Genomic DNA, 7305 nt, shown 5'->3' with positions numbered 1-7305 from the left:
CTTATGGTCAGTAAAATAACTCTGCCCTTAGATCAGACGAAACAGCTTAAAAAATTTTTAAGTGAAATAGAAGAAACTTAAAGAATGTGGGCAGACCTTAGCCAGCCATTCTTTCAGCTAGCATTTACTGAATGCTACATCATCCAGATCTGTCTGCCCAACTCCCCTGCAAACACCTCTGCTGAGTCCATTCTCTCCATACAACCTCACTCACCCTGTGGGGCCTAACGTTTCTCTCTTCCAAGCAAGTCAGCCCAGGAAGATAGTTCTCCTTCCTCTGAGGAGTGCTCTGAGAAGGGTCTCTGCACATCAGACATGACTAACTGGAAAGGATGACGCAAACTGGTTCTGGCCACACACACTGCTGTAAAACCTGATTCCGTCAGGGGGCCGAGACGTATCTGGAAGCTTCTCTACTTCTGAACTATCAGGGCACACTCATAAGTTCTACTTGCGGTGTACTTACCACTTTCTACCATGAGAGAGCTTCTCTGTCTTCCCTCCCTGACTGCCGGCCCCCCGCATGGAGGGTCCAGGTCTCTCCTCCGTGTGTTCTCTTTGCTGCCTGCCATTGGCAAGTGCGCGTTTGTTTACGAGCAAATCCAACAACGAGAAACTGGTACCTCTCTCAGATTCAAACAGTTTCTTAGTGATTTCCTTAAGCATTTTAAGTGAACCATAAGTGTACATCAAAACTTTAAACTGAAAATTTCCTCCAACCAGAATCCCTTTGCTTTATGGTAATTCCTCAGTAGGATACTTTCTATGAGAAATGGGTACTTGCTTCCTGGGAAGGAAGATAACCAGCTGCACGGCCACGTGTCCAGAGACAGACCAGCCTTTTGTCAGAGCACAACGTTTGTGTAGTCTGAGTTCTATCCAGAAATCAGGACCCTGAACATCTTCTAAAGGCACGCGTGACCTTCCGGTCGTGGTACTGGCGAGAACTGCCAGAGCGTGGCCCTGTGGTGGTACGCCTCTGCTGGGGGTGCAGGCGGCAGGTCTGTTTGTGCAGGAAGAGTAACCACAAAGACACCTAACACTGGCATGGCACGACATTCCTACAAGTGCATATTAGGATGCAGGTGCATAATGCTCATGTGCTTTCGAGCCAAATTCGTAAAATCCACTAGAAGACAAAGGCAAAACCACCTGATACCCAGAAGTCACTTTATTTTCAAGAAAGCCATCAATGGACACGGCAAGGTTAGGCTGGATGCATTCGGTTACCTGTCATAAACTGCACAAGCGTTTCTCCGAGTCACTGTATTTACACTTCATTAATGCAACAGGAAGGGAGGGGAGGAAATGAAGAAACAATTCCTTTACATTGTACTGATCTAAAAATACCAGAAACACGAGAGCAATGGCACAGCAATTCGCGATGCAGCACTAAACCGTACACACTCGTTAGGGTGAGGCTGCAGTCTTACGCTACGCTGATACCAAAATTGCTATTGATTTAATACTGCTGAAGATCATTTCTGGGAGAAACCTGAAAGCTCTACGCATTGACCGATGGCCAAGCAGATGTCGCATTATCATTCTCCTACTTTAATGGCTGATTTAATGGGATTTTTGTCTACGCTCCTGAACCTGAGCTGTTTGTCCTTATGTTAAATAAAGCCCCGTTTCCCAGAACACTAAAAGCTACATTGCAGATCTCACTAAAAGGGACAACCACACAAGCAAAAACTTTCCATTACACTCACACTTGAGCATTCACCTCATCTTGTAATACTTGCTAATAACTTATCAGTCCACTTCCTGGACTCCCCGTCCCGAGATACACTCCCCTTGTAGGAGAGGTGGGTAAGTAAACCAGCGACAACAAGTGGGATGCTTTCCGTGCCGCTGTTAACCATTTATACTGCCTGTATTGCCTTTTCAATAGTATACCACTGGTGTCAGCTGTCAGAAAGAAAATAGTGATTATACACCCAAAGAACCACACTCTTACCTCACAAATTATTTTGAAACATTACTTGAACATTTTGCGCCTTTTCCTCAGGATCTTAAGATGCATACTGTCCTATGTGATAGGATCTGAAAGCCAAGAAAAGTTGATTAGACAAGTTACTTATTTTATGATAGAAAAGCATGTAATTTCTTGGAGTATGATTGATCTTTGGAGCACATAAAGCCAAAATAACATTTTACACATAAAGTTGTTATTGAGAACTATCCTTAACTATGAATCATTACTCCTCTAAGTTTTCATTACTAGTAAACTGACTGACAGTCCTGAAATTCAAGGAATTTAAGTCTGTCCATTTTACCCTCCTGCTATTTTAGCCACAGTGTTAAATACAAATCTTTAACCCAAAATCCCTGGAGAAAGATCCCTGGGGGATAATCCAGACCAAATCCGACCAGCCTGCATTTCAACAGTCAACAACTGTTTTACCAGCCACGGGAAAGGAATAACAGAGAAGAGAGAGAGGGTGAGACCGAGGGGTGAGAGGTGCTGGACAGAGGGAGGGAGGGCCGCCTGCTGAATGAAGAAAGTCCCAGTCCGCATCTCCCACCATGCTCGCTGGCAGGTGGGTGAAGAGACAGCCTCTCTAGAAGCGCTCATCTGGCCCGAGAGAAAAGATACCAAGATGTGGGGAAACCCCAACAAAGAGGTCAGATTCACTGTGACATTTTCCTAAGAAGAGGGCCACCAGAGGACACCCTACCATGGACACAGAGGCTCTGAGTGCTTGGCACATCTCATTCTTAAATATGAAAGAACAGCCAATACTCAGGTGTTCTGAAGAAAGCCCAAAACAGGTCCTATGAAGGACAAAGCCCCAAAAAGAAGTGGGGGGAGAAGGGAAGAAATTCAGAGGAAGCACGATGCACAGAGAACTTAAAAAGAACTAAGAAATTGGGTCTGTGAAACAAAAAGAGGAACAGTATGAAGACTTCCTACTTACTGAAAAATAAAAATATGACAGTAGAATGTTGAAATCTTAAAAATAGGAATGGATGAGAGAGTGGGGAAATCTCCCAGAAAGGAGAACTGAAGGGCAAAGAGAAAGACCCTAGGAGAGAAAATAAAGCAAGATTAGAGGACCAGTCCGGGAGGTCCATCCACCAAACAACAGGAGGTCTGGCAGAGGCAGCCGCTGAACAAACATCCTTCCTGCAGAGCTTGGCTTCCATTCTGCTGCCTGGTGCCTGTCCACCCTGTTGTTATCCAGGATCTTTCCAATATATATTATCTTTCTGCTAAAGCAAACCCTCAGTCGGCGTCTCTGTTGTTTTTCTTTTTTAAAATGTATTGGGGTGACATTGCTTAATAACATAAGTTCAGGTGTACAATTCTATAACACACTATCTATATATTGCATTGTGTGCTCACCACCCAAAGTCTAGTCTCCTTCCATCACCATATATTTGACTCCTTTACCCTCTTCATTTTCCCCCAACTCTCTTCCCCTCTGATAACCAAACTATGAATTTGCTTTGTTTATTCATTTATTGTTTTTTATTTTATATCCGACATATGAGTGAAATCATATGGTTCTTGTCCTTTTCTGACATTGCATCTTACCATGATATTCTCAAGACCCACCATGTTGTTACAAATAGTCAATATTTCATCTTTTTATGGCTCAGTAATATTACATTGTGATATGTGATATGTACCACATCTTTATCCAATTATCTGTCCAAGGACACTTAGGTGTGGCTATTTTGATTTATGCTAGCTACAGTGAACATACGGGTACATTGATCTTTACAAATAAGTATATTCAAAATTTTCGGGTGGATACCCAGAAGAGGGATTGCCAGGTCATATGACAGTTCTATTCTTAACTTTTTGAGAAACCTCCATACTGTTTTCCACAGTGGCTGCATTGCCACCAGCAGTGTATGAGGATTCCCCTTCCTTCACAACCTCTCCAACACCTGTCATTTCTTATCTTATTGAAACTGCCATTCTAATAGGTATGAAGTGGTATCTCCTTGTAGTTTTGATTTGTATTTCCCTTACAGCTGGTAAAGCTGATCATCTTTTCATATATCTGTTGGCCAGCTGTATGTCTTCTTAGGAAAAATATCTGTTCAGGTCCTCTGCCCATTCTTTAACTGGAAACAAAAATCTGGTATCTGTTTTCTGAAACCAAGACCCCTGACTCAGACACCAGGAGGCTGGCGTGGAAGAAGGTGAAGGGATAGGGGGCAGGGGGATCAAGAGGCATGGAGGGTATGTTTCCCTGGTCTCCACCAAGATTCTGGTGTTCCTCCCGGGAACCCAGAGGCACTCAGTGTTTCCTGTCTCAGGCTCACTACACCTCCGCCTAAGCTAGGCTCTGCTGTCGGCCTCCCCTGCGCACCCCACCACTGCAGGTCTCCTCAGGACTCGGCTCTCCCTCTGCTCTTACCTGGACAGCCTCCCGCTCCATCCCCGGTACCACCCTAACGTATTTCCAGCTCTGAGTCCCTTCTGAACTTGTTAATAACAAACGTGGTCTTGAATGTCAAGCTGCTTAAACTAATAGTGGTGACTTTTTAAATATGATATTTATATATGGTAACTTTATTCAAATATCTATGCAATAGCCAACCCCTTTAAATGCCAAATGAGATTCTGAACTAATGCCTAATTATGCCTTAATATCTCAACATTTTATGCACGTTCATTTTGAATATTCTGACTATTTTCAAATGAGGTTATGTTAGCAATGTTTTAAAATAAAACTGGCCTTGCAAAGTACAGGACTGCCAGTTGCAGGCACTAGGTCTGCAGTGGAATCTCTATAAGGAGACCAAAACCCAATTGCGTTTATAAATTTTAAAAAGTACTCAATACAGCAACCAGTTCAGAAGGCAGCCTGGCACTTTCTCTCAAAGTTAAACAAACACCTACCCTATGACTCCGCAATTCTACTTCTAGGTATTTACACAAGAAAAATGAATAAGAACACAAGTATAAAACTGAACACAGAAGCTTTATTCATAATAGTCCCCAAACCAGAAACCCAAATATCCATCACCAGGAGATGAATTAAACAAACTATGGTATATTCATACAATGGCATACTTCTCAGCAAAAAAAGGCAAAAAAAAAAAAAATTACTGATACATGCAATAACATAGATAAATCACAAAGATATGCTAAGCAACAGAAACCAGACGCAGAAGATGTACAGTCTGAATGCATCTATATGGCACCCTAAACCAGACAAAACTGTTTTCAAAGAAACAGAACAGGAGTTTGAATACAAAGGGGAATGAGTGACAAGAGCCCAAGGTACTTTCTGAGTTGATGGAAATGCCCTATATCCAGATGGGAAAGTGGCGTATATGCGTTTGTCAGAGCAAAGTTCAATGTGCTATTTAAAAAAAACCCAAAGCAATGAACTACACACTTAAAATTGTGCACTTCATTGTATATCGACTCTGCCTCAACAACAACAAAAAAAAATGAATAAGAGCAAAAATAACCAGCACAGGTCCGTGTGGCAGGTGTGAAAGCATAAAGCTACCCAAACAGCTTCTTTCCTAGAGGAACTGCATTCAGGAGTCAAGACCCTGCCTTGAATTTACTTTTAACTGTATCTTCAGGTAAGTGTCTTAATCTCTTCCCTTTACCTTTTCCTCGGCTATAAACAGAAAATTTATTTCTCACAAACTGAAAACAAGTAAGTAAGCAAAAAGACATCTGTATTCTTTCTTTGGTGAACAGTTACTACAAAAAAATCAAGATACAATTATTTCACTCTGACAATGAAAAGAAAGTCTACCCTAGAGTCTGGTATTCATGTTTCTATTAAAGTGCTGGTTAAACTCATCGTTGTTTTACTATTCACACACCCACTGATGACCTATAAAACAGAAATAAGCAAATCTCTGCTTCACGCACAGAAGCAGCATATGAAGCAAACACTAGCTGTGTGAGAGATCCATTTAATTTAAACATGGGGGCAAGGGCGCTCCAAGCACCATACTCTGCAAGGCCCAAGGATGTGCAACCACAGATATGACCTTCTTCCCACAGGAGCTCACAAACAGGCAGAGTTGGGAATCAGCCTTGTAAATAATGTGCTAAGTGTCATCCCCAAATTAGGAGCAAAGTGTGATGACGGGGAGCGATGACAACAGCTAATTCTGTCTGCAGAAACCAGAAAGTGTCAGTAAAGAAGACAGCATGGTGGGCCCTGATGGACAAGCAAGGTAAGGACAGGAGGAAACAGTGTGAGAAGGTGCAGAGAAAGGAAAGGGAGTCCAGTGTGCCCAAGGGCCTCACGCTCAGGGCAAAGGAGGGAGGGGGAGAGGGAAGGGAAATGTGACCAAGGACAGACTGGGGTCCAAAGCAGAGCACTCTAAATGCCACACTGAGGAGTCTGGATTCTGCACTTCATTCTGGTGGAATGGGAAGCACCAGAATTTAGGTAAACAGACAGATGTTTTAAAAAGACACTGGCAACAAAGTGAGACCAGGATGGAAGAAGGTAGACAGGCAACCAGGAGGCTGCTGCTGTGACCCAGAGCAGAAATGATGGAGGCCAAGGCCAAGAGGGGAGCAGGGGCCTGAAGGGGGCTGTGTGAGAGACAGTCACGACAAGAAAAAGCGTAGGAGGGACCAACAGGACGGAATGGACGGGGCGCAGTACTGGAAAATAAAAGGGACTCGGAGGCATGACTGCCATGGCTGACATGCCCTTGGAAAAGGGAAGCGGCAGACTCAGGGACAGAGCGCTGAGACTTGGGCTCAATGAATCTGAGGTGCCCGAAGGATGAACTGGCAGAGCTGATTAACAACTAGTATCTGACCTCTAGCCCTCGACCTAGAGATACAGAATGAGACTCCAGCAGAGAAGAAACCAGTGAAGTGGGAAACGGATGTGATCACCCAAAAGGCCACAAAAGCCTGAGGCTGAACCATGGGGAACACAGGCATGAAAGGAGAGAAAGAGGTGAAAGGAGCCAGGAAGGGAAGCCAGGAAAGAAGGCGAGAACAGTGAACACACCAAACGGGGTGCCAGGAGAGGCCAAGCGGATTCGGTTTCAGTGAAGAGCCAAGAGCTTGGAGAGAGGATGGTGAGGCCTTCTCTTGAGAGCTGGTTAGAAATGTAGAGTCTCAGGCCCCATTCAGGCCTGTGGAATCAAAGCCTGCATTTTAATGAGATCCTGGGTGATTAAAAAAAAAAAAAAGAATTCAGAGGTGGCACCATTCAGGATAAGGATAAGATCTCATATGCAGCCATGCAAACAAGTTACTACACAGAAGGGGAGTGAAGGGAGAATTTCAAGCACTTATGCCCCAGGTATGCTGACAACTCGAATGATAAGTGAACCAGGATGGGCCTG

General features: G+C 43.8%; 2 protein-coding genes across 5 annotated transcripts in view; one reads left to right on the top strand and one right to left on the bottom strand.

Moving 5' to 3' along the window:
- Positions 1 to 7305, top strand: part of KIAA0513 (KIAA0513 ortholog) — a 122226-nt gene that overhangs the window by 39664 nt on the left and 75257 nt on the right. The window lies entirely within an intron of this gene.
- The window catches only part of ZDHHC7 (zinc finger DHHC-type containing 7), a 29815-nt gene that overhangs the window by 12470 nt on the left and 10040 nt on the right, over positions 1 to 7305 (bottom strand). For all 4 annotated transcript variants that reach the window (XM_011370273.2, XM_023536666.1, XM_011370274.2 and 1 more), the window contains exon 2: positions 1961 to 2046. The gene's annotated coding sequence lies outside the window, so the exon portion shown is untranslated. The remainder of the gene's footprint in view (positions 1 to 1960; positions 2047 to 7305) is intronic.

The sequence above is a fragment of the Pteropus vampyrus genome, unplaced genomic scaffold (genome assembly GCF_000151845.1).
Source record: "Pteropus vampyrus isolate Shadow unplaced genomic scaffold, Pvam_2.0 Scaffold166, whole genome shotgun sequence".
NCBI classification, from domain to species: Eukaryota; Metazoa; Chordata; class Mammalia; order Chiroptera; family Pteropodidae; genus Pteropus; species Pteropus vampyrus.
The sequence above is the reverse complement of the archived record's forward strand: the minus strand, read 5'-3'. Positions and strand labels throughout refer to the sequence as shown.